Source organism: Thermobia domestica, chromosome 16 (assembly GCF_964235325.1).
Source record: "Thermobia domestica chromosome 16, izTheDome1.hap1.1, whole genome shotgun sequence".
Classification (NCBI taxonomy): domain Eukaryota; kingdom Metazoa; phylum Arthropoda; class Insecta; order Zygentoma; family Lepismatidae; genus Thermobia; species Thermobia domestica.
The window spans coordinates 74,505,381-74,531,940 of NC_137469.1; the positions used below are offsets into that span (position 1 = coordinate 74,505,381).

The following is a 26,560-nucleotide window of genomic DNA, read 5'->3' on the forward strand; positions in this document are numbered from 1 at the left end:
GGATTTTAACTTAAACTACAGATCCATGTCTCATATATCCTTAGTGAAGAAAAGGTTGTCAAATCTCAACAAACAACAAAAATTAGAACTTATGTAAGTTTCTTCCCTTAGTTTGAAAATTGATAAAAGTTTGAGTTTTACCAATGTGACTTCTTTCAAATTATTGTTATGAAATGGCATAGTCAGCTGATATATGAGGATAGGCCATTGAACAACTGATACGGACAAATATTGTCGTGAAGTATAAGTCTTTAAAATATTGGATAAGAAGAATTTAGTTGAACTAAGCCTCTAGCTCTCTATGGCAACGGAGTTGCTTTTAAACTTAACTGTAAGTTCTGGTTTTAAACTAGGTTATTTTTTAGGGAGATTATAGAGATTTTGAATCTTCAAAGGTTATTACAAATCTCGCTGTATATTTGTAAAGATCTTTAAACTTGAATTTGAATTTGTTTTCGAATTTTAAAAAAATACACAAAAAACCTCCTATTTTAGCACTTGTCCAACCATCAAGTATATGTATTTTTCTTCTTGGTGTCTGTTTGTTTACGAAGTATTTAGTTCAGCCATCGCGTTAAACACGGGGAAAATACACATTTCATATTTGAAGAAACAGAACCAACTAATGATTTAGCCGTCGCGCCGCGTGTGCCAGAAGCGGAAGGAAAACACGTTGATGAATTCCAATAAATTTCCTGTGTGGTGTTTTTGAGGACAGTTCACCTTAGGTGACGATCGACGATTGGATTGACCGAGTGTTTTACGAAGAAGTCGAGCGGATAAGATTCAAAACATTCAAGGATTTCAGATCACTCATAGCCTCCATCCAGTTAACCATTATGATAGATAGTGGTGGCATATCTTTGAGAAGTTGGCTCCATTCCATTCTAGAGGAAAGGTAGCAAGGATTCCATGCCAAAGTAGAAGTACTAGCCAATTCGTACCTATATTGAAGTCCAAAGCTCGATACAATGAATAACCAAGGAACTGTTCATTATTTGGATAAGCTAAAAAGAAGAAGTAAGAAACATAAGCAAGCATAAAAAGCAGGAACTATTAGAATATTTTGAGGGAAATGATAGGTGTGGTGGAAGGAAAAATAGGAATAAGGATAAAATACTACTAATGATGGAATTATTATAATGGAGAACTGTTATGCTAAGACAAGTAAATTACCAAAGGACGTAAATGTATGAAAGTATCTCAATTTGCAGCAGATCATCTATCAGTGATCCAGAGCTATAATAAAGATAGTTTTGATTACATAGAATCTACATGTATTGAGAGAGCACACGTTCGATTCTCTTTATGTTAATACGTATGTAGTGTTTGCTTAGATTTGGAATGATCATTCCATACGTTTTCAATAACCCGGGACAGTAAGTTATATTTTATACTTCCTTATGTCGTGATTTTTATAACATCTTTAAAAAAACTAATACCTCCAACGTGATAGCACACGTGTGCACTGCGTCTTACGGGTTTGCAGTTATCTGGACGACCAATAATAAAGTCTCAATGCGACTTCGTGTTCTCGAGAATGGTAAAGAAGCACGTTCGTCCCACGGAACGTGCCTCATTAATGAGTTTGAAGAATGTATACTGGAAGTTCTTTGTATTACTCCTACAAGAACGCGTATATGAGGAACAGGCTTTAAAGTAAACAGACTACTTATTTATCAGCATTAGCAACCACTGAGCTTCGATGGAGAGCGTATATTTTATTTGCACTGACTGTGACAAAGAACTTGCACTTATTGAATATAAAATGGAGACAGATAAATTTTATTTGTCCTGTAGTTAAAGCTAATATCTAGATTTCTTTCTTCAATCAAGGGCGGGAATTAGTACTTAGGATGGATCACAGTCCAAAAGTTTTCGGTAATGGAGGAAATTTCGCACTTAATATTTTTGGAATAAAATTTCCCACCACTAATAAGCTACTGGAGATTGAATAAAGAGAAATTGTTGTCAGAAATCAGAAGATAATTATAGTGATTCACAGTGTAATTATGACATTATTTCATAAACAAGAAATGGGGTTTCGGTGGCTTAGTGGTAGAGTATTCACCTCTGGTACGTGGGCTCCCTGGTTCGATTCCAGCTCGTGCCAAGTGGGGTTTGTGATGGGAAAACACGACGTGCGTGGTTCTCTTACTGTTCTTCCGTTTCGTCGCACTTTCTTCATTGCGCCATTTCATTCATTTTACATCATCACTGTCTCGTTTAGCCTACACAGTATAATCGTGGGACGTAAAACTTAAATAACAAATTTCTGACCATAATAAGACACTTATTTATTAATACGATAAGAATGTGCAACAGCTTCGAAAACTTATCATTAACTGTCTTCCCCAGATTGTCTGAGGAAGGCTAAGTTAAGTTGTTGAAACTATTACAGACTATTTTAATATTTACTAATGAGTGTATTATTTTGGTCAGGAAGTTCTTAATTACACAATAAGTTCCAGAGTCGTAATGGATAGAGCTACATGTATTTCAAACGGAATTAACAGGTAAACAAGTAGCATGGGAAGACATAGAAAACAACTAGAGTTAATTATGATGTGGCACCTTCGAATCCCTAATTGCACATAGTTTTTTTTTCCTAAAATAATTATGGATATTCAAATATGTGAACTCTATATTTTGAAGGATTCTAATGTGAAAAGTTACATATATATACTTCTGAGCGCCCCCCTCCACACACACACTTGAAGTATGATGATTGTTTTCTTCAGCTATTGCCTGGCATATCAATTACATGATGTGTCAACATCCATCGCTCTATTAATATCTTCCTGGAAAACAAGTTTCTGTTTTTTTTCTTTCTTACGTCAAGTAGTTGCCTCTTGGCGCTGGGTCAACATGGAAACTATGTTCAACCGGAAATTAAACCCGTGACCTTATGCACTGAAGTTACCTCGCAGACGTACATTTAGTTAAGACAAGCTTTTCAAACCAGTGTGTCTCGCAGAACTATGGAGTTTGTCGAGAAATTTTAGAATAAGCCTATAAGTTTCGTCTTTATATGACATCTTATTTCTAACATGAATCCTCAATTTTAAGACTGTGTTAGTAAACCTTTTATAACGGCACAACAATGAAAATTTTTAGTTTAACGTCCCACGATTATGTTCTGAGGCTAAAGGAGACTTCTTCCCCTCATTGAGAACGAAATGGTGGAATAACGAAGGTTGAAGAAGGCAGAAAAGCTCCGAGAAAACCCACGCACACGGTATTTGAAAGTTGGATTCTTATCTAAATTAAGCTAAGAGTGTCGCTTTGTCTTGAGCATGCAGTAAAAATGCGTGAAGAAAGATTAGGAAGCACTAAGTTGAGTTGAGTTGATGTCGAGTTGAACGTCCCTTTCAGCAACGAGGCTATATGAGAGGGGGCCTACTGATTAACGCGAAATCCGAACCACATGAGCTCCCGCAGGGAACCCGGGTCTCCCACGCCAAAGGCACGTACGCTAACAGCTTAGCCACGAAGGAACTCTGGATGAAACATTGTGTTAAATTACACTATTTTTCTCATACGTAGTACGAGAAATGAGGATTTTATATTTTTAATACAGAAACAATGTTAAGAACTTACTACCAACTATTTTTTAATCAAGTACTAAAATGCTTATGTCTTTCCTAAGATATTCTAAGCCTTTGCTTTTGAATTTTTTATTAAAAAAATGACAACTTACTCGCGCGGTATGCTATGTATTGATCTTCCGTACTTTTGTGTGTAGAGTCCGTTGTTGCAGGTGAAAGAAGCTGCACTCTTCCTGATTGCAGCGTTTGCTGTTTCAACTTAGAATCCGACGAAAGAGACATTAATTCTGAGCGCTTAGTATGCTAAAATGAGTAGCAAAAGAGCTTAAGAGCTTTATAAGTTAACATCGTTCCCAGTGACCTCGATACGCGAGCTTTTCTTAGGATTTCGCTGATGCCGAACTTTGTCTTTACCTCTGATAAGCCTCACTGCAGCCAACTTCATCATTGGATTCTTTCCTGACCCAAGGTTAAGACACAGTTCACAGTAATTGTTGTGTTGCAGTTTTACAAGACAATTAGCGCAAATTGTGTGTTCTTTTTTTACCGTACATAAAACAAGTGAGTTTCGTTTCATACTGTGAAACTATGGTAAACTTCCAAACTTTGTGTATGCAGCACTAAAGTCAGAAATACTAGATTAACCACTTCTAGTTACAATAAACTGATAAGATAAGGCAGGAAACCTGCTCTTGGGACGCTGGATCTATATCAGAAACGTTAACTTGCTATATTTCACAATCTTTTTACTATAGAAGTCAATACTAAACCGGAAGTTGTGCTAGTTTTTACTATTTCCGGCTTCAATAAAAGAATAAGAGCTGAGATCTAATCTATTCCTGGGATACTGAATCCATATCAAAATCCCATTTGTTCCCTCGTACTACTGTTTTTTGTTCTATGAAAGTCAACGTTATAACTGAAAGTGGTAATAGATTTCTACCATTTCCGGTTTCAGAAAAATGCTTTTGCTATAATTTCCCGTTACTTTTCTATTCTGATTAACAATGAAAGCAGAATTTATATAAATTTCTATTCCTTCCGTTTTCCATATAGGGATGAGAATGCTTATAAAACTTAGTATTGAGACTCTGAATCCATACAAAAAAAAAAAAAAAAAAAAAGATAAATTTCTTGTCTATGGAAATCAATGTTGAAACCGGAAGTGGTAATACATTTAAACTATTTCCGATTTGAGTAGATAGATAAAGCTAAAAATGTTATCTATTTTCGGAACGCTCAATCAATTTAAGAAATAACGTTTCTCGCCGTCTATTACTGTTTTTGGCCTATGGTTATAGTAGTAGGTTTTCTAACAGTTTCGGTTTTAGTAGAGAGATAAGGGAGGAATTAGAACCTATTCCTGAGACACTGAATCAGTAACAAGGAACCGTTTCTCAGCATCTCATATCGTTTGTTCTCTGACATTTGTCGACAGACAGCCAGACCGACGAACATAGCTGTTCTACATTCCTTCCTATATTTATACATAATTTAGATTGGAGCTGTTTAATGCCTTGTTAATATTATCACCGTTATATCAGTAGACTTATACTTACGAAGATAAAGAGATAGAAATTTGCTGATATAAATGAGGTTTACATCTGCAATAATAACTAATGAAGAAATTGGCTATTAGGCTTCGATACCGATTACCAGACCTTCTCAATTCAATCCTCATATAAATTACATACCTTTCAGTAGAAAGAGGATAACTCTTAAACACAAGACCTATAGTCTTACAATCCTCCAATCCTATAATCCTACAATCAGACATACAGTACCTCCTACAATCGTGCCGCCTCTCAAATGTTAATTTTAATATTACAGATCGTTAGAGTACGATTTCACTCATTAAATTCGTGTAAAGTCCAGGGACTCACCGACTCGGGATACCGCCAAGTTTGGTCCCTTCCCCAAACTTCGTAACTCGATATAAATTTGTACATGCTCTTAATAAAACTACTAGTTTAGCAGACAAATGATTGATACAGCATGAAGGTTCGATATTATATCTCATCTGCTCACTTTCTATTCTTATTTTTAAAAAACGTAATCTAGTTCTACTTTTTTTCTGAGAATATAAGTGACAGGGTTTAACAATGACCTGTCTTTCTGACGAGAAAAGTCCATAAACCGTGAAGAGTTGAATTTTGATGAAAATTAGTGACAAGATTCAGTTCGAGTTGCTAAGTAACGTAGTAATAGTCACTCGATGCGCAAACGCTTCGTTGAGCTGCTACACCGACGCCATCTTGAAATCCAATAGGCAATGTCCAAGAATACCCTTTTGGCACAAAAATGAAAAAGGTTTTGATAGATCTGATTTCAGTATTGTAAACCAAGGTAGACCGTCTATATGTGGGAGTACTTCCAGTGCATGATCGCCATTTTGAAAGGCGCCATATTGAATCGCAGTCAAATATGATAAATGGCAACGGGGTCATATGGGGTACCAAATAGCACTGGAATTTACTCCTGAATCCATTTCCGTAACCAGAATTTACATATCTGCTTTTACTTCTGAGTTAGGAGATCTCTAGCTCACAGGAACATATAAAAACTGACCAAGTAAAATTTGTGTTATAAAATGCGGTCGTCCAAGCACTTGCAGGATTTTAACTAATGCAGTAGTAATCACTTGGTCTACAATAGCCATTATAGCAGTCAGATCTTGAGACTAGTGAGAGAAATCGTTAATTAAATTGAAATAGCTGTAGTAAAAAGTAGAATAGCACTGTAACAAATTATACCTACTTCAAAGTGCGCTATATATATGAATATGTGTGTGTTGCGATTATGCATAGCATTTAAATGCTGTAATATAAGTTAGGTGCAGCGGCACACATGACTTTACAAGAATATGTCTTGAAGTTATTAGAAAATTAATAGAAAACTAATAGAAAAATTATTTAAAAATAATATAAACTGGTGCACATAAGCAAATATTAACCTACTAATCTTTTGCTCTTCAGTTGTGATGGAGATCCCAAATAAGTGATTAGCACACAGCATCATGGAGCAGTGTAAACACTTAACAAATGCACTTACGTCACAAGCTTCATGACCACAGGCGTCTCCAGAACCTTTGTAAATGAACCAACTATTGCTTCTGTTACGTACCCACATTTCTGCCATGCATATGCAAGCATGTCCTTTAGAACTGGCGCACAAAATTGATGGTACACAACAGAATGCATTTTCTTTATGAAAATTCTGCCATATAACTTGTACACCGAACAAGTGAACACCTGCTACAATTAGTTATTTATCATAATTTTGATATGAAAACTAGTCTCGCCCTTATTATAAGCAAGTGTTTTATCGTTAAAGGTGGGAAGATGCAGATATTTAATTATTTAATATTGAAGAAAAACCAAGAAAGAAGCTTGTTTCATGGATTGCAACTTGGTATTGAATCTTGTAATAATATTTAGTGCCATCTATTCTTAGCAGATGTGTATGCATTCTCTTATCAATAATAGCAGAAGAGACAGAAGAAAAGTGAATTCTAAGTTTCCAGGTGTATCTTCTTCTAAGAATTGGCTGTGAACCGACAATTTAAATCCATTTCATTGTTCAATGCGGCAGCAATAAATCGATTGTATTTAAACAAACTGGCAATAAATACATTAAAGTACTTTAACTTCGTAATATACACGGTAAATTATAAGTTGTCAAGTATGAGTATTGGAAAAGAATGCAATTTTCTGCAACAATGATGATCTTTGGGTACGGCTTCAAGATTGGAGAAGAAAACTTAACACACTATAATGGACCATGTAAAATTGCCTAAAATAGATTTTTGGTTTGATACAGTTCGGCGTCCCACACTTATGCCTGCTACGCTAAAGTAGACGTGGACCTACTGATCATAGTGGAATCCGAACCATTTTGGTCGTTCAACTAATATGCACCAGTTTATATAATTTTTCTAATATATATCCGAACAATCCCTTTGGTATTCTCTGCTCGTCAGCACTATTAGGCACGTGTTTCATCGACCAGCAGTCTATAACATCGCACTTTGAAATAGATATTACTTGTAGCATGTTGCTATTCAATTTTTCACTACAGGCATTTCAATTTAATTAACAATTTCTCTTACTAGTCTCAAGATCTGATTGGTATGATGGCTATTGTACTGAATTAACTACAGCATTAGTTAAAATCCTGCAAATGCTCGCCCGACCGTGTTTCATAACACAAGTCTAACTCGCAGTTTTTTTCATATATTCCTGTGGGTAAGAGAGCTCTCAACTCTAAAGTGAAAACAGATATGTAAACTTTGGTTGCGGAAATGGATTCAGGAGAAAATTTCAGTGCTATTTGATACCCCAAATGTCCTCTTCCCATTTATCATATTTGACGGCGATTCAATATGGGGCTTTCAAAATGGCGATCATGCACTGGAAGTACTCCGAAATATAGATGGTCTACCTTGGTTTACAATACTGAAGTCAGATCTATCAAAAGCTTTTTCACTTTTGTGCCAAAAGGGTATTCTTGGACATTGCCTACTGGATTTCAAGATGGCGTCGGTGTAGCAGCTCAACGAAGCATTTGCGCATCGAGTGACTATTACTACGTTACTTAGCAACTTGAACTGAATCTTGTCACAAATTTTCATCAAAATTCAACTCTCATGGTTTATGGACCTTCCTCGTGAGTGTAAATAACACCGCTTCAGTACTACGAAGATAGAGTGTCTTGTAGTATTGGACGCCTTGCAACAAAAAGATTCTAGGTGTGCGCCTTGTAAGGTCTTCCCAATAGCTGGTCTTTTCCTTTCCTTAAACCTAAAATAGAATATGATTACTTTCTAAATATCCAAAACTATTACTTATTAGGAAGAAACTTATCTTTGATAGATCTTTTTCTGTAAATCAAGAGACTTAAACTGCTTAGTTTAAACCCTTTTGCTTTAAACCATGCTTTTGGTTAAGTGTTTAAAGTAGATGTTTGTTCTTTTTTAAAAAAATAAGAAAAAGACTCGTGTTTTGCCACCCTAACGAAACTCCTTTTATCTGTGTAGGTAAAGAGCCCATGTACAGATACAAAACGAAAATCTACAGGGAAAAAAACGTCTTTTCGACATGGAATTTTCTTTGCAATAACACGAGTAAAAATTCACATATTTCGAGAAGTACTTCTTGCGTGGATGTTGCATTACCCTACCTCTGAAATTGTAAGTGAGATAGGATTGGATAAAAACACTATCTCCAAACTTTTGAATGAATTCAGATTGTTTTTTCTATGTGGCTGTTGGAAACTAGCCAAAAGATGGGAGGCATAGAACACACTGTTGAAATTGACGATATTGTTTTAAGAAAGCGGAACTACAATAAGGGCCGCATAAGATCGATCCAATGGGTGACTGTAGGTATTGACAGGAATACACGGCAAACTTTTATGGTATTAGTTGAAAAACGGGCGCTGTAACTTTGGAGAATTTATATACTAACAATGCCTTGACGGGAACAAAAATAAATAAATAAATAAAAATAAAATGATTACTGGAGAGGGTATAGCAGGTTAGAAGTTTAAAATACCAGTACGATACTGTTAACCACAGTTTTTATTTTGTCAAGCCTAATGACAGGGCAAAACGCACACAGAATATAGATTCTTTCGAGTAAAGCGTGACATGAAACGGCGAATTGGCAGAATGACCATAATTAGAACAGAACCGTTTCTCTGTGGGTATACATATGGCATAGTAGTCATCGTAAAAACGAGAATCTTTTTGACGACTTGCTTCGCGCTATTGAGTAATACTAATAGTGGCAATAGCTAGACGGGCTAAATCATGACAATGGAAACTATTCAGCTAATTTCCACACGTTTCTACTAGTATCTAACAAAGAGAATCAACTGCTCCACGCCTTCTGTATATACTGCACATATAAAAAATTTGAAAAAGCATTTACTTTATTACCTAGATAAGTTATAGACTTTACAAGAATGTTTCATATTATGATTTTGCTGAAAATCATGTTATAAGCATAGTGTTCCCCTAAAATGGGAAGTATTAGTCTTGCCGTCTGGGGCAAGACGAGATAAGATCTGAGATGCAAGCTCGAGAAAGAGGTGGGAGACTACTCGAGCTGGAAGAAACAATCGTTCGACAGGTATAAAGAAACAGGACAAAGGTGCTCCTCTGAAAAGGGATGTAACCAGAATAACACTATGATTTCCCTGAATATTTGCATGCTAATGTTTCTTACAATGAGAAAAACGTTCCCACTTTCCATAAACTGGCTAATGTGAGTTAGCATATGTAAAGTTACTAGAGTTCACTCAAGAAATGAACAATATGTTAACTATACAATGAGTTCTTACACAGTGACTGCGATTAATTAATATTTATAGGGAACTAAATACTATAAATTGACCAACATTCATATGGATTGTGTGTATGTAACATTCTCCTTATTTCTGTCATTGTTCCTGTGACATACAACGAGAAATCAATTCCAAAAATATTAATTTATCAATTTATCAATAGTGATACCCGAAATACATTACATATCATACATGTAAAGGAAGATCAATTTGGAGTAAAATACAAAACGAAAAAAGAAAATAATAATAACGGCGTTGAGTACCTAAACCATGATTACTTGTAACCCATTGATTTAAATGGGAAAATATTTTCGTATTTTCTTTCAATTTAACTGGGAATGTAACATTTTGATTTTACTGATTTTTCTTCAAGTTTATTTAAATATATATCTTATTTTGTGAAAAATAATTTTTATGATACAACATTTGAATAACTCTTTATAATAATAAAATTTAATTTTATCAAATATATATCTAATGGAAATTTATTTTCATAAAACAGGGAACAGACTTGAAGAAGTCATGGCTAAAATCATATCATTAAACTTCGAGTTCATTATGAAGGAAAACAGAAAAATAAATTACCCCTGAATAAATTAAAAGCTACAAAAGAAGAGATACGTACTCAACACCATTGCCTAACAAACACTTTCCTTCGTCTTAGTCGAACAAACATGTCCAACATTGCGATTGTACCATTAGGTTAGTCTGAATGCAATGTCCGTTGGTGGGGAACTCATAGGGACAAACTACGATCACACGTCTAACGTCACAAAACTGTACATGTTTAGGACAAAGCCTGGGGTACCCAAAGAGTCAGGAAATAGTACATTGTTGAACAGCGCTTTATAAAATTTCACCATGAAAAACACACAATTATGAATATATTTTTTTCGTTTTACATACAAACTGAGACATCCAAGAAACATTAACAGTGCATTTAGTTTAGGAATGGCGAATGAACGCACCATTTCCTATTGATTTGTCAAATTTCGTTTTGGGTGACACAGTATTGCGAAATGAGTCTCTACGCTCCAACAAACATCATGTTTGGATGAACTCAGGAATATCATAGAAGCAGAACACGGAAAAGTGTTCGTGCCAGTGCAGACGAGGCGGTTCCGTACAAACAGTAAGGTGAAAAAGTGGGACTCATGGGTATCTCGTAAGTTGATACCAACTAAAAGTAATCATCGTGTAGAGCTGAGAACTTCTTTAAGTGTATGGACTATCTAGGAATGTTTCATGCATCGGTTTGTCACTTCAGATGAAAAATGGACCTGCTATCACAATCGTGATCAATGTCCAGGACGATTTCCTAAACCACTTTCTCGCACTCAGAAACTGTTAACACTGGTATGGCTGTGTATGGCGGAGTGATCCATTAAGTTTTTCTAAGATGAGGTGAAACTATCAGTGCAAATTGTTATAATGCTAAACCCCATGAAATGTACCGCAAACTTCTCCAAAAGCATCCAGTAATGGTTAACAGACCAGAGATGGTCATTTTTCCTAACCCTCCCTCACCCTCACCCTCAATTGACGCCCCTCACCCTCACCCTCCATCACACTCACCCTCCATTGACGCCCTCCACTCACCCTCCCTCACACTCACCCTCCATTGACGCCCTCCACTCACCCTCCCTCCCACTCACCCTCCATTGACGCCCTCACACTCACCCTCCCTCCCACTCACCCTCCATTGACGCCCTCCACTCACCCTCCCTCACACTCACCCTCCATTGACGCCCTCACACTCACCCTCCCTCCCACTCACCCTCCATTGACGCCCTCCACTCACCCTCCCTCACACTCACCCTCCATTGACGCCCTACACTCACCCTCCCTCACACTCACCCTCCATTGACGCCCTCACACTCACCCTCCCTCACAATCACCCTCAATTACTTTATCGCCCTCACCCTCCAACGCCCTCACCCTCAACTACTAAAATGAGGGTGAGGTGAGGGTGAGGGCGGCCCTCATGAGGGCAAAACCCTAAAGATGAACAGATCATGTGATGCTTTGTATTTACCAAGAATTCGCGGTATTTACGGTTGAAGACACAGCACAGAGGCATAAAATAATTCTTGGAAATGCTGTCTGTTGTCACAAAGCAATAGCATTTTTGCACCTGTTACTGCTGTCCACATCGAAGGAAGGTATGAATGTGCATTACAGTTAGAAAAAAAAAAAAAAAAAAAAGCTGAAGCAATGAATATAACATTTTCGCACTTTTCTTTCTTCTTCCTGGCCGGGGTCTATATGAATAGTTAACAGAGTTCAAGTAACTTTTTAAACAAAATATAACACTTGTTATTATCCTGGTGCACCTTTGGTCCACGTGGTACCGGGTTCGAATCCTGATGGCCAAAGTTTTAAACGCATTACGATAATTAACATTCCACCTTAAACTGTAGGTGTAGGTCTGGTATAACACTGGTGGTGAAAAGGGACGATAAACTCAAAACCTTTGTAAATCAGTAATCGAGTAAAGTTTGGCCTTTAGATCAGGAGCGTCATTTCAGGTTTTGCTTGGAAGGGGCAAGACCCCATGATATAAGTAAAATTTCGCATTTTTCACAGATTTACTACCATTTTATTGATAAGATCTATATAAATCTCTTACTCAGAGGGGGCTATTGCCCCTTCCTGCCCTCCCTAAATGACGCCCCTGCTTTAGATTCTACAATGCTTCTATAGAATATTGTATTAATATGACCGTAGTAAGAAATGGAAAAAGAAATAGTGGCAAGCAGGAGAAAAGGCAGGCAGGTATTGAAGAAAGAAAAAGAATACTGTCTCACAATGTTCTGTTTGGCCTACTGCATTATAATTTTCATAATGTATGTTGGCTATTTCATTTTATTTTATTATGTTCGTAAATAAAATAAATAAATAAATAAATAAATTTGTAAACATACATTATGAAAACCATAATGGAGTAAGCCAAATAGAGCATTGCCTGAAAAGTACTTTTAGGGGACAGTCTCCCTGTACTGACAGAAACCCATCGGTTCAGAGAAGAAATCTTACTGTTTCAACAGAGCTAGTGATGTAGTGCATGGTGAAGCGAGAGATATTATTATTATTATTATTATTATTATTATTATTATTATTATTATTATTATTATTATTATTATTATTATTATTATTAATAATAATAATAATAATAATAATATTATTATTATTATTATTATTATAAAATATTTTTATCGCCTTATTCCTTATCAATTTCGATTGCAACTAGCATGAGAAATTCTCAATTTTGAAAATCAGATTTTTAAAACTAAAGTTAACCCGTTTTTTTTTTCTTTTAAATCTGGAATGGAATAGATGAATTCACGTCTGAATGTGAACCCAAGAAATATGGCTATAAGGAAACCTCACAAAATATGCACCATACTACATCAAAATAAAATTTAAAAAAAAAGCTTTTCCGATGGCAATCGTAGAACACATTTACAAACTAATAGTAGAGCCACTTGTACACCACGTGAAGTATGCGGAATCTTGCTGAGATTTTCCGCTTCAAACTTGCTCTGTTTCAGAGATTTTAACCATACCAAAACTGTTCTTTTTCGGCTTGGGAAAGGAATGCCATTCTATCTGTGTAGCTGTGTAGATTTGAATTCGACATGGACAATATACCGATTGTAGATTTGGTCTTAAGTGTGATAGTAATGCATACAATTGTATTAGGCGTATATTACTACACGCTAATGGGAGAAAGAAACGGACGTGGATGAGTTACTGGATCCGGCGTCATCATGGACACGGGATTTATTCCACTCTTTTTTCCAGAACTAAGACTACAAGGCTCATTATCGTACCAAATTTTGTTTTCGTTCCTTATCCATTAGTTCTTTTTCGTTTCTCACCAGTATTAACGTTCATTGCATCCATTTCTTATATGCAAGAGTGCATAAAATTATGTTTACTAGTATAATATGTCACAAAATAAAAGGAGAGGTATCAAAACGGATATCACAGGAAAAAATAGATGTAGAAATGAGAAGTTCCCATCCTATCTTAGATTGTGGAGAATATAAATACTAACGTGTCCATACAAATATTTGCTGAAACTACAAAATGTTGGTACTCACGACTAAAGCAAAACCACAAGTTATCTTCCGTGAAATAAAAGAGCTTGGGCCAATGTTAGAAAAAATCTTATCTATAGCATATGTATGTACATATGGGAAATAGAGAACCATATAGAGCCAAAAAAGAAACAAAATGTGAAACTATCAACTCAGTTATTTTTTTTTTCACCTGTCAGTTATCCAGGACCGCAGTTAGGGGTTAGTAGACGGGGTACGTGCCCCGGGCGCCGGATTGAGATGGTGAAAAACGAAGATTTTTTTTACTGTAGCTATATATTTACGTTTTACGTTGGGGAAGGGGGCGCCAAAACAAGATCTCGTCCCGGGCGCAAAATAGCTTAGTTACGTCTCTGAAGTTATCAACTCTCAGAGTTTAATGTGCCTTGCATTCTTCATTTACAGTTCTAGATCTGTAGTTCTATAGTAATTCATCATGCTAAATTGAAGTCTAAAATCAAAATTTTGTTATCATTGTTGCTTTTTCAGTAATACAGGGTGTTACATAAGTACAGACACATGTTCAAAAAAGTTCTCTGAGAATGAAATAGTGATTAAGAAGTTACTGGTTTATATTATGTTTTGTAGTGGGTGTCTTTGTTGTCTCTACTGATACATAAGCAGTCGTCAAATAACATACTGGTTCATGTTTTTCTTGATTTCTCATTCATGAAGACCTGAGTTTTAAGTAGGGGGCAGCGGTGGCTCAGTGGTAGAGCGTTCACCTCTGGTGTTTGGGGTCGCGGGTTCGATCCCAGCCCTCGCCAAGTGAACTTTGTGGTGGACAAACACCGTGTGTGTGGGTTTTCTCGGGGTTCTCCCGTTTCCTCCCACTTTCTTCATTCCACCATTTCATTCATTACTCATCATCACCGTCTCCTTTAGCCTAACCGGCATAAGCGTGGGACGTAAACCTCAAAGATTTTTTTTTTGAGTTTTAAGTAAGTAGAGTAACAGCTTAACCTCACAAGAATCAAAGTTAGTATTAGATTGGATTCATTGGAAGAATAAACACTGGTGGAAATCTTGTTAATCTCTGAAAATCGAAACTGATAGTGTTGCCAGATATTACATTGGAAATTTCCTTTTCTAAATATACGCCGTGTTGTGTACATATATATACATGAACTTAGGTAATTTCGTCACCGGAAATTTCGCCACCGGAATTTTCGTCACAGTAATTTCGTCACCGGTAATTTCGTCACCAAAATATTAGCATGTAGGTTATTTCGTCACCAAAACATTCATTGCTCTTGTACCGTACGTTTAGTGAATCAGGTGAAAAAAAAAAAAGCAATGCTGTACACGAGTTGAGTTTCCGAAAGTTGTCTTTAAAGTGTGCATTTCCGCTATCTCGAAATCCATAACCACAGTTACAGGGTCCGGGTATTCACTAAATTCACTGCACTGATGCACCACCGCACAAAACAGTTCTTCATATGAATGTTGTGTCTTGCTCTGCATTAAGGCATACACCTAGTAAAGGATTTTTTTTTCCTTTTTTTAAGGAGCCATTGGAAAGTAGTCAATCCTCCATCCATGTTTCACTTCTCAATAGCTCCATAAGGCTATATTTAAAGAAAATTGTTAGAAATATTTACAGTATATGTTTTTCTTCCTTTATATAAATTTGCTTTCTTGACATATATATCCAATAACAATTTGGCCAATGTTTAATCAGAGTTGAAATATTGAAATATAACATTCTTCTTTCAATAGCCCCTAAAAAAGATCACTCTTTTCACATGACTCAGTTGACGTGGATGAAGGTTCAAGAGTTTGGGCTCAGAGAACGGTACAAGAACGATGCAAATTTCCGTCTAGTTTGCGGGAAAATGAACGGATTGGCATATCTTCCCATATTTATTTGCAATTTTCTGTTCTGAAATTTTGATATTGGCGAAGCTTAATATTTGTAAATAGTGATACACCCAATAGTTCCCCACGTTGCCTTTGCTTTTAACATTTGCTGAAGCTGGCACTATTTTCTTGCACTGGTGCTTGCTCCTGCGTCGAGTACCCGAAACTTAAATTTTGCAGAGTTCAACGTCAACCGAATTGTTTTCCAAGTTTGATTAAAATAACGTAAGTTGTCTAGGTCATTTACTTTGCCTCTACTTAGTTCAAGAAAGATGAAAAAGTAACCATGACAAAATTTCCTATTTGATAATATTTCTGACAGAATCACTAAAAACTTTTATCTCATATCTCAAATACGATATACAAAATATGTAACTATTTATTTAACAATAATAATAATAATAATAATAATAATAATAATAATAATAATAATAATAATAATAATAATAATAATAATAATAATAATAATAATAATAATTATTATTATTATTATTATTATTATTATTATTATTATTATTATTATTATTATTATTATTATTATTATTATTATTATTATTATTATTATTATTATATTTCGATTTGCTTCAGTTGAAGATTAAAGAAAGCAATTTCAGAAACGGTTTCTATTCATTCATTGTACTTGTATTATGTTCTAAAAGACACTGGTGATGAAATTATCATGACAAAATTTTCGGTGACGAAATTACCTATATGGTAATATTTTGGTGACAAAATTACCGGTGACGAAATTACCCTGACGAACTTTCCGGTGACAAAATTACCGCCGCCCATGTATACATACCGTATATGCCGTCAATATTCTTAATACTTAGCAGTGCCATGTACTTATGGGACACCCTGTATTACTGAAAAACTATGCCTGGTAGCGAAATTCTAATTTCAAATTTGAATTCAGAGTAGTGAATTATTACAAAAATATGACCCTTGTGAAACTGTGTTATTAATTAAGATAGTTTTCATTCCACCAAATTTAAACCAAAAATGGTGCTTTTTTTCACCTTTCCACCTACCAATTTCATTACTTTTTTCCACCAAAAAATTCTTTCGTTTTTTTCGCTCCGTGGCTTTTTGGTGGTGTCCTAAATTCAGTATGAGGACAGATTGTATTAAAATTTGCAGAACTACTCCTAAAATTAGGCCAAACTTACAGAAAAGTCGAGATTTCGTGGAGGGGAAACCGAGTGTCCAACACAGCATACGCCCCTGACCTCAGGCAATTTTCAAGAAATGTGTTATTTTCTTCCTCAACTCCCCTCAGCTCTAACACTCTAATTTTTCATGTACATCTGTAATTTTGTCAAATTATTTTCGACTTGAGAGCATCAAAGATGGATTTACGAGATGCTTACATATTTCACATTAATTACTATATCATCTATGAGGTTTCCATATATATATATATATATATATATATATATATATATATATATATATATATATATATATATATATATATATATATATATATATCTGTGAATTCATGTGCCAGTGTTATTTTAAATTTGTATACAAGCCTAGTATTAATACAGGGTGTCAAAAATCAACTTAAACTTCGGGAGATGAGTGTTTATATCAAATCAAAGTAAAACGTTTTAATACATATAGGTCTTAAAACGAGTTCTTTCAGTATTATAAGCCGAAAAAGAATTAAAACGCCCTAGCTTAAAAATAATGGGACTTTTTCGCAAGCGGTTGCAAAAATTAGGCAATACCTAGTATTCCCTCTTATCTAAATACCCACGTTTCACAATCCCCTGATATCAACGTAACGATTTGTAAAAGGTAACGTAGTGTACGAGGATACACTTTTAAATACTAATTGGGTACTCTTTTCGTGGATACCAGAAGACTGTTCCACACAAATAATTATTACTAGCGCATATGAGTTCCTGCGAAATCCGTCGAATCACGTGCGATAGACTCCATAACTTTTGTGCTAGAGTGTTTTTAAAACGTGATTTTCCTCATTTTTGGCGGATTATAAATTTGAAAAGAGACATTTTTTGACCCACAGTATGTTCATCAAAACATTTTTTTTTTCATTTGATATAAGAAATAACGTTCCAAACTTAGTAGGTTGATTTTTTGACACACTGTATATTAAGCTGGGTAGTATGTGGAAATAACAAATCGAATATTTTTTAGCTATATTTCAAAGAACCAAACCTATTTCAAAAATACAAGGGTGGGGTGAACTGTCCCCTCTTGCTCTCTGCTGCAGGCAATCATAGTCGAGAGTCTCATATTCCATATAAACATTATTATTATTATTTTTTTTTCTAGTGAAGGGCAAGTTTTATTTTCGTAGACAGTCACAGTAGACACTGGATTAAGATTCAAGGCGGGCATTGTTTTGCTCCCAGTCTTTGTCATAAAGAGCCTTCAAAGTTCTGAAAAGAAAACTATTTTTATCTTCATACCAGAAATGAGCACGCAGTATAACGTATTGTTCCATCTGGTGGAGTATGAACCTTTGAGATCTAGAAAGAAGAACTTGAAAGTAACGTTATCGTAGTATTAATCTAACATAAGTACGATGAACATTCTTTCTTTGCCGACAGGAAGACTTGGTGATTCATTCCGGTGGCATTGAAAGAAAGAACTAAACTAAAAATACACTGATGACGAATTCCATTAGACATACAGAGGTAAAGGTTCTTTACATTGTACCTTCCCTTCCCATCCGAGGTGTTTGGGCTAACAAAGATAATGAATGAGAGTAGTACAGAAAATGGGAAAAATTGAACGTGACTCTGTTGTTAAGCCAAGTTCGTTGTTTAAAACTAGCTTTAGTCTGTGTCAGTATAGCAGTAAATCTATTTTGTAGCATGTATATAATAATAATAATAATAATAATAATAATAATAATAATAATAATAATAATAATAATAATAATAATAATAATAATAATAATAATAATAATAAGTTGTTGAATCAAACAACTCAGACACAATTGCTTTTAATAGACCCAGTGAATAGGCGGGGAACGGACATAATGGCAGGAGGACAAAATGGCAGGGGACATAATGGCAGGAAATAATGGCAGGAGGACATAATGGCAGAGGACGAAATGGCAGGCGGACGAAATGGCAGGGGACAAAATGGCAGGCGGACGAAATGGCAGAGGACGAAATGGCAGGAGGACAGAATGGCAGGAAGTTAATTTGAATTGTCAGGTTTTAAACTATTTTGTTTCTTGCTTGATAAATGAAGATTTCAACATAAATTTTCGATTTATTCATTATGCTCCAAAATTTGAACTGCTAATAATATTTCAATTCTAATTGACAGTCATCTACAAACACCTTACTATTGCAAGTTTTCTATTCATACCAGCAGTGTCTTAATGAAAGAAATTAGTTTTAGTCGTTTTCTTTTTTATATATATTATTTAAGATCTTTTCGAGTATTAATAGAAGGAAGCAGCTTTTATCCTTATTTCTCACTGTGATCTGTATATGCTCAAGTGAAGACAAACAGTTTTAAAAGTTATTGAAGTTATTTGCAAAACATTTTAAGTAACAAGCAAAAAAAAAAAAAAAAAAAAAAAAGGAAAAAAGAAAATACATGATCCTCCATATTAACTTGCGAATAAACTAACCTCGGTACTGTACAAAGGATCAGATACTTTCTGTGGCAAAGAAAACGAATTAAAATTGGTTGATTCGACTCGTTCCGAAGTTTTTGACGAGACGATATGTAGGATGTGTACTCATTATTTTCTGGTGACTGTCTCTAGTATTTTTAAGACTATAAAATATGCATAGGGGCAAATTCAAGGGAAGCTCGGGGCAAAAATCATCGGAGGAAACAAATTGTAGAGTACTCACAAGAAACACTAGAACTTTCGGTAGACATAGGATCTCCAGTTTTCAAAATATACGACATGGTTAATTGGGGAGCAGCAAAATTCGGTGTAGGAAAATTCAGTGTAAGAAAATTCGGTGTACGGAAAACTCGGTGTGGGGAATGTTAGGTGTGAAGAAAGAAAAAAAATGAAATGAAATCTTTGAGTTTTACGTCCAATGATTATGCCGGTTAGGCTAAAGGTGACGGTGATGATGAGTAATGAATGAAATGGTGGAATGAAGAAAGTGGGAGGAAAAGGGAGTACCCCGAGAAAACCCACGCACACGTTGTTTGTCCACCACAAAGTTCACTTGGAGGGGGAGGGATCGAACCCGGGACCCCAAGCACCGGAGGTGAACGCTCTACCACTGAGCCATCGCGGCCCAGGTGGAAAAAAAGATTCGTTGTAGTAGGCCGTAGGATTTATTAAGAAAAAAAAAACTTTGAGGATAAATGAGCGTATTAGTTTTAAGTTCAAACTGAAGTAGGCCGTAGCATTTATTAAAAACTCAACTTTGAGAATAAATGAGCGTATTTGTTTGAAGTTCAAATTTTGTGTAGAAGTTCTTGTACTGTCTACTATCATTTTTACTCTTTACTGTCTACTTTATATTGCTTTATATTGAATTTTGTTCCTGAAATTATTTGATTTCTAGATTTCGACGGATTTTAACATTTTATGGCCCTTAAATGACGAGAAATTTGTTTTTCGAAGTCCGTTCGTGTGATTTAGCGAAGCGACCATCGCTATCAATCGACATTTAATTTAAAACAAGTTCTTATGCTGTTTTGGAGGATGCCTCCTAGAATTTTCTACTTCCAAAAAAATGTAGGTTACTGGATGGGTAAAGTTGAAAATTGTAGATTTTTCAAAAATGTTCTGACGATTTTATGTCTATTTTATAAATAAATATTTAAATCTAAATTCTTCAAAAATGACATTGTTTGTTTATGTTACTCAAAGGTGTAAAAATAAATGCCTCAACTAAAGTATCTACGGCTGATTGGAGGAGAAGTCAATAAGGAGTCAATAGGGTTGCAGTTCTTGTTTACCTTAACTTAAGGCAAACAAACTAAAGTGTCTGATTGGAGGAGAAGGCAACTATTTGTACAACTATTATCTGATAAAACCATCCTGCTTTATATTGCCCTTTCCACTAAGACTTTTTTGATCAATATATTTTTGCATCTTACATATGTATATACAGAGTAATTCTTTCAAAACTCACGGATTTCATTTGGCTCTAGAATTTCTAACTGAAGTCCGATTTACATGCGGTTTACTGCAAATCATCAAGGAAGGATGGAAGATTTATGGGACTATGTTTACTGGTTTAGATTCATCCGGGGCAATATAGAGCAGGCCGCAAGAAAAACAGCAAATATTCGCCATTGTACGTTACAGTTCGAATGAGATATTGGATATTTGAAGCGAAATTGGAGAATACAAATTAAGTGTTAGTGGTAACACACACAAATCACATGTTAAATAGATTTCTTGGGTGGCTTAGAGTCGGTAACTGACATCTTCCACAACATCCGCCAGCGAGGTCCGATCCTTCCCTGTCTTCCTCAGAAGCGATCCTGTTTCCTGCAATTATTCACTAACAACCATATTATGTTTCTGTCTGGGGCAGAACGTGAGGCAAAGTGGTGCTTTTAGTTGTTCCTATAACTATTCTCTGAACTTATAGTTGTAATTGTTTTATTTCTGACAAAAAGTGTCAGATTCATTGTGTGATGAAAAGTAGTTCATAGTAATACCCCGCAAAAGACATGAAACAGATATTGGACTCAAGGCAAAAAAAAAAAAAAAAAAAAAAAAAAAAAAAAAAAAAGCTTTTCTTGAAATAGGTAATAACATTTTATTCGTTACATTTTATGGTTTTCGTTTTCACAATATGAAGTGTCGTAAATTATCGTAAGTGGTAATATTCAATATGTATTACACCGAATCTACCTTACACCTGAATTTCCCCACACCGAGTTTTCCGTACATCGTATTTTCTGTACACCGAATTTTCCTAGACCCGATTAATTGTATATATGTCATATGATTAATTGTATATATAAATCCTTTGATAAGGTAATAGTATGAACACAAGAAAGAGCATTTATCAAAGTTTAAAGCTACGCAAGTCATTATACAATTTACTTCATTAATAAATATGATTTAAGTGTGGTTATATCACTCTTTTCTTGGACTCGTCGTAACCTGGAAGAATTCTGATAAATTCTACATGAAACTAAGACGGAAATCAGGACACATTTTGTACATAAATTTACAAAAAGAGACGAGACTTTTACAAACATATACGACACGAGACGACAAAACCTGAATTCTCATCTCGTCTCGAGAGCAACGCTATGAGCAAGGAAGTTAGAAATCAAATATGCACGATCATGGTTCCTTTAAGCTGCACTAAGCTGTAAATATACCCAATATCTATTGGGGATGAAAGGGGAGCGATTAAAGTGGAATGCCTGATAATTTAATGTTCCTCATAACTCCAGTGAAATTCAGAAAAAAATCTCTGAATTACGAAAAAAAGAAAACATACAAAATACATTTTCATGGTAACTCTTACAGCCATTATGTTATTATAAGATTAATGCTACTTCTGAAACTGATTTGATTGAATATGTATTTGGATAACGAAACTACTTTCATAAGTTTTTTTCAAAGTATCAAGTTTGAGAAGAACGAAGTTTGTCTTCCACTGTTGTTATCTCGTTGCTCATAGATACCAGTGATGTAATATGATACTAATCTCTTACTGAATATAGCAACAATCAATTGTCACGTTAAGTAATTAGAATGCTAATAAAAGGACAAGTGTCATTCATTTGGGGTATTTATTAAAACCGTCACCTTGGATAATAACAATATAGAAACAAACAATATTTATAAAATCATGATATAAAACATAAGAAGTACAGTGGTTGGGGTCTATCAAGGAGAAATCCCTGATACTCTCGTGTGTTTTTAAATGTTACGTAGTCCTCCTTTCACGACAATATGTCATGCAAAAGTTCATCAGCACAGTGCATATACTCACAAACTCAGGCCTCCCTTCACGACTGTCAGTCCTGGTTGGTTCATCCTGGATGCAGATTGAATATACCAAACTACACTATTAGCAGGTGTAGGTCGAATGATCATAATTGTTTTAAAACGCCAGGTTTTATATTATCACAAAAACTATTTTGGTTTTAGAAAGGCACTGTTTATGCTGGTTCCTTTTTATTATGTGGAAAATATGTTTTTTTTTTTCAATTTCTTTCAAAATAGACACCTTGAAAGTTTTTATCTGATATATTTTGACACCATCGCCTTGAATATACTTTGATACCATCACTATGAAAGATTTTATCTAACATATTTTGATGCCACTGGAAAATCCGTTTGCGTACTAGTTTTTCATAGGACGTGTTGTTTCTTTTCTTTTCCGTGGTTGGATCGTGTTGTTAATCTTGTTCTTTAATAGAACTTTTACAAGGAGACATTACAAAGTATATGAGTGTATAATAATTTTAAACTTTTCATCGTTTAATGATTTTGGGAATATAATAGATGAAATAATTAGTCGAAAATCACGCGGCCGCTTCTTACATCAATTCATGAAGAAAATTAGTTCCAATATTAGGTACCTAAGTTCAGTATTTAAAAAAAAAAAAAAAAAAAAAAAAAAAAAAAACTCTTGCAACCATGCGTAGCACATTTTAATACTTACACTTGAAATAAAAATATGACTGGATAAAGACGATTGCCTTTGTCTTTGAATTTCATATGTGAATAACAATATAGGGCTTTTCAGATAGAGGAGGGGAAGGGGCAGGTTTTATTAAACAAGATCGTACATCTGATATGTTTTAACTATAGGCAACTTGTACTTGGAGGCTAAACTCAGTCTTCTGAAGTCAAACGTCAAATACCATTAAGATGTTCAAGAGAATAACGTATCAGCATTATTACATACTACAGACACAAAGATACCACTAGGCTCCCAAGTTTCAAAATTATATTGTGTGTGAAAGCAGTTAGTAGATTTAATTCTTTGTCACATGGTAGCTAGACCCTGAGAGAAATTCAGAGGGAGTCCACGGGAAAATTCTTTCGTCATAAATAAAAGTTGTACTACTTAGAATTAATATAAAACCAAGATATCAATTAGAATATGGTTAAAAAGAAATAAATTTAAGAAAAAAGTTAAGACATGGATAACTGATATTTACCCTTTTTACGCTCTTGGTTCAATTTAGCTGTATTTATATGCTTTGGACATTTGAGGTAGAAATGAATAAATCGAGAACCGTTACCTACTAACAAACACAATAGGTGAACCCTAAAAATATGAGCCCTAGGACTTATAATTTTTGCCAAATTAACTTCCTGCCATTCTGTCCTTCTGCCATTTCGTCCGCTGCCATTTCGTCCTCCTGCCATTTCGTCCGCTGCCATTTCGTCCTCCTGCCATTTCGTCCGCTGCCATTTTGTCCTCCTGCCTTTATTTCCTGCCATTATGTCCCCTGCCATTTTGTCCTCCTGCCATTATGTCCTAAATTCGAATAGGCCTATAGGTATTGTGACAACTTAAGTAACCTGGATTGCAATCAGGAGCGGATTAAAGGCGGAGCTAATGGAGCCCAGGCTCAGGGGGTCCCCTAAAATTCCCCTCTTTAATACTAAAATACATCAATCAACTTATTATAGTATAGGCTTCAGATCCATGCTAATTTCTTTTCCCGCTCGGTAGGCTTGCGGTATCGCTAAGTCTTCTTCCACCAGCTTGGGCTCGTGCCTGCAAACATCAGACTTTCGTGGCACCGCCGGGCGTGGATAAATAAACTGATTGATGTGATGAATAAACAAATAAATTCAAACATCATTCACACAGAAGACCTTCAAATTCGGAACTTTGATCACAGTGTAACCTTGTACAGGTTTACTATTTGTATACGATTTTTCTCCTTTTACTCTATTAGTGTTTTCACAGGGACTGTTGACCATTTGGCTCGTATTCGGCATTTATGTGTTACACTGAAGTATATAGGCATTTAACTGTTAATAATGAATGTAATTAAACTAATTATTGTAAACTTGGAGCACATTAAAATGTTACAGCATACTCCTCGGTGTTTCAATAAGCCTATGAGGCTGTGGAAGACAGCAAAGAAAAGTTATGCGCTGAAATTATTCGTAACATAGGGCCCTTTGAAATAGTCGGCTGCAGGGTCCCAAAAACCTTAATCCGCTCTCAGTGCTATGCGCAGAGACGTACGCAAGAATTTATTTCGGGAGGGGTCCAAAGCATTTCGGGGGGGGATGTCCAAACACAATTTCAGGCTAAATTATACTAAACTTTGTACCTAAAATTAGACTAAATTGACAAAAAAGTCCGGATTTCGAGGGGGGTTCCGGACCTCAAGGACCCACCCCGTGCATACGTCCTTGGCTATGCGCACAAAATATCCACTTTTTTTTTTTTTTTTTTAGAAATAAAGGGGACCGCGGTGGCTCAGTGGTAGAGCGTTCACCTCTGGTGCGTGGGGTCCCTGGTTCGATCCCAGTTCGCGCCAAGTAAGCTTTGTGATGAACAGACACCGTCTGCGTGGGTTTTCTCGGGGTTCTCCTGTTCCCTCCCGCTTTCTTCATTGCACAGTTTCATTCATTTCTCATCATCACCGTCTTCCTTAGCTTTGGCGCATAATCCTGGGACGTTAAACTAAATATATCATTTTATTTCATTTCATTTCTTTAGAAATAAAGCTTGACTTTTCGTGCCTTTCTTTCAATATGTCTGATTTACAATTGGTAGAGAACATAGATTAAAAAAATCTAAAATAATGGTTGCCAAATGTTTGTTGATATTCAACTTTTGGTGAAAAAAACTTAAGAGATGCAGAAAGAAGATATTGAAGTTATGACTTTATATAACACCATATTTATAAATGAAGGACGGAACATACTTCGGATACAAGCAACTTTAAGGACGAATGAATGAAATTACTCTTCATTACGAAATTCATTCTCAAGCAAACTCATAATTTCAGGGAAGCTCAGGCCCCATGGGTATGGGAGTGATCTGTACGATCATTGACTGTTTGCATTCAACAAGTAGTGGCGTAACTAGGATTTTTAAAAAGGGGACTGAAAAACCATTTTGGGGCCAAGGTTCCCAACACTCCAAAATTCCATTGTTTCGGTATTTTAGGTTTATCTTTAATCAAGAACATAACACAATTTGCGAGCATTTGGGGCAAAAGAATTGTGGTTACTATTTCAGTCTTGCACATTTTTAGCAACATAGTCATGTTTGTTTTATTCTTTATTAAATTAAAGCTATTGTTTCTCAAAATAACTCGACAAGATTCGAGACAAGACAGGGTTCTTCCAACAGAAAAAGATACATTTTTCGAGGCATCACTTTACACAACATATTTTCGAGGCGAGACAACCTCTAATCTTGTCTCGTGCGCATCCCTATTTGCACGTAATAATATTAGAATACAGTAAAAAAAGAAAATATTAGTTACCTTATAAAGTAATCAAACCTTAAAAGTCACCTATTTAAAATTTGCCCTGTGAAATAGTTCATATTTTAAGGGGGCTATTCATATAGTAACAGAATATTAATAATCAACGATCAATTACTCTGTGAAGCTGCTGAATTTTAAGGTGTGTGTGCACCTTCTGTTGCATTTGGGTGCAAATTCGGTAGATTTTCTTAGTATCCTCTTTTCTAGAAGTATGTAACATAGTGAAATTTAGCTGGGCTTGTAAGAAATTGGGGAGGCTTGAACACCCCAAATTAGACCTAGTAACGCCACTGC

At 35.4% G+C, this 26,560-nt stretch overlaps 1 long non-coding RNA gene across 2 annotated transcripts in view; it reads right to left on the minus strand.

The window, feature by feature from the left end:
* Positions 1-23,046, minus strand: part of LOC145672771 (uncharacterized) — a 105,128-nt gene extending 82,082 nt beyond the window's left edge. For both annotated transcript variants that reach the window (XR_014128646.1, XR_014128647.1), the window contains exon 1: positions 22,786-23,046. This is a non-coding gene — a long non-coding RNA (uncharacterized LOC145672771). The remainder of the gene's footprint in view (positions 1-22,785) is intronic.
* Positions 23,047-26,560: the final 3,514 nt, after the last annotated feature.